The following is a 2433-nucleotide window of genomic DNA, read 5'->3' as shown; positions in this document are numbered from 1 at the left end:
GTGTGTTGCAAAAAGGTCATCTACATTTTTCCTGTCTTATAATCAAATGCATAAAGTAATCTATTATGGCTTCCAAGAGTCTGCTTGAAGTACTTTGAATATATTTCAGCTTTTATTTCTTCATTTTTGGCCTCAATATCTTTGTATCTCCCTTTGATGTCTATTTATTTGTCAATTGGTTCACTTGAAGAAGAGACTTCAATGCTATGCTGTTTCTGGATGACCTGATCACTAGAAGTTGGAGGTTGATAAGTTTTCTTTGAAACTAATGGAAGTGCATTTTCTTTAATTACAGTGTCTATATCAATGATCTTAATTGCAACATTTACTTCTTCTCTCTCATTTATTGGATTCAAATTTGTTCTTTTTCTATACATAATTTCAAATTTGTTATCTGTTGTATCTTTTTTTGAGCAATAACCTTATTCTCTAGTCCTTTTTGCATTTATGTCCTATAGGGCTGGAGTATGTAGAATGGAACTAGTATCCATCTGTTCTTCCATATCCAATAAGGTGTTTTCCAACCACTCTGACCCGTTGGCATATCTTTCAATCTTTGGCTTTGACTCATGCATAAAAGAGCTCAATTTAAACTTGAGTCTCAGTTTGTTTATGACACCCAAAGGATCATAATACCATTTGAAACTATCACTAAACTTCATTTCTTGTAAAAATGTTTCTGCTTCCTCTCCAACCTCCCTATTATTGTAGGTAAAAGGACCAAGCTAGTTCTTGATTTCGAACTGTGTTTTCTTTTTGGCTGATAGAAAATTAACATCATTTGAATTTATCATTTGCCTGATATATTCTAGTGCAAATATCCTTATGGGGAGATATTTGGGCAGCTTATATGGAGTGAGTCGACATCTGTACACCCTAATTTCAGTGTAGATTTGGTATAAATACCAGTCTCCTATTCTACTGTGTTTGGACAACTGTAAAACCTTCTTTATTTCATCACTAACCTTGGGTTGATTGCTACTGCTTCGCATGTTAACCACTGGGTGAACAAATGAATCAATGAAATCCTCATAGCTTAAATTAATGGAATATTTTTGGATTAAGGTTGTCCAAAAGATAACAGATCTAGGATTTCCCTTAGTGTCCCATTTTTGGATTTTAACTATAAACCTTCATGATTGGAAATATAGAAACATATGGAAAAATACTAAAGAGGATTTGAATACTCTTTCATGTCATAATCTGACCAATTGATCATGGATTCTGTCTGCTAAGAATTGGGCAAAAGCTAAAACTGTAGCAGGAGAATTGCATGGGAAAAAAATAGAAAGGAAACCAAGTATAGGCTCATCTACATGTTCATCAATAGTATATCCTATAATATAGGACAACATGGTTACCATCTATCTGGCTTTCTCATAGAAAAGGGTTGCAGAATATGGAGGAATGTCTTTGGGAACTTGATCTTTTTCTAGGAGGAAAGTCTGAAAATTTTGGGATCTCTCGGGAAGGTCCAGCTTTAAGTATTAAGATTTCAATAGAAAATGGGGTTTTATTAGGCTTTGACCGGATCTAAAAAATTTCATTTATTGATCCTGCAGTGATTGTGAACAAACTTTGATGGTTAGGAGAGACTATGGCTCTTTGACTTGGGAAATAACAAAGTTGCCATAGGTGGATGATTTCAGGGAACTGGTACACCTGTGGGAACAAGTATTTGGGTAAATTTGACTCCATAACTGAATATCATCATTTTGGTTGAGGAATTCATCTCTACTCTAGCTATGGAGTTTTAACAGATTGTCAAGGGAGGTTGTGTCTTTGATCTAGAAATATCTATCGACCAATGGGAGGTGGTCAATATTTAGGTGAGGATTTTGCAGGGGTTTTGCATCCAAAATGCTTTGGGAAGCCATGGACTTGTTTATTTTATTCAATTTATCACTATATGGCTTAAGAAGTAGGCTTAGGACCTCTGGGATAGTGTGAAAAGATGAATACAATCTACAAAAAAGAGTTTTGGATGCGAAAGTGGATTTCTTTAGGTTGACAAGGCTTTTAAATTGGTTCAATTAATTAACCTATTAGAGATTTTGTGCAAAGCTTTAGTATAAGCCTTCAGTACTTCAAGAATACCACAAAAAATGAATCTTTGGTATGCAGAATGGTTCTCTGGGGGCTGCAGAGGCTTTCTGAGGCTTCAATGGTCTTTATATTGCTTCAAATTGGAGTCGGCAACATCTTCTGGTAGCAAAAGGCCTAAAATATTCAGTCGATGTTCTGGAATTCTAGAGTAGGTCAGCAGAGGTTCCATTACATAATCCTTAACAAAATAATAATGAAAAGATTGGGAAGGGCGGCTTTTTTGTTTTTAACCAACAGTGGTTAATCTTTGGGTGCGGGGTTAAATTTAAGCAGCAAGGCAGTTTCCTCTAACACAAGGAGGAGGTAAGGTGGTTTACTGCACCAATT

This window comes from Pinus tabuliformis, chromosome 6, assembly GCF_031772625.1.
Source record: "Pinus tabuliformis cultivar Carrire ecotype Pingquan chromosome 6, CPIR1, whole genome shotgun sequence".
NCBI classification, from domain to species: Eukaryota; Viridiplantae; Streptophyta; class Pinopsida; order Pinales; family Pinaceae; genus Pinus; species Pinus tabuliformis.
Note: the sequence above shows the minus strand (reverse complement) of the source record.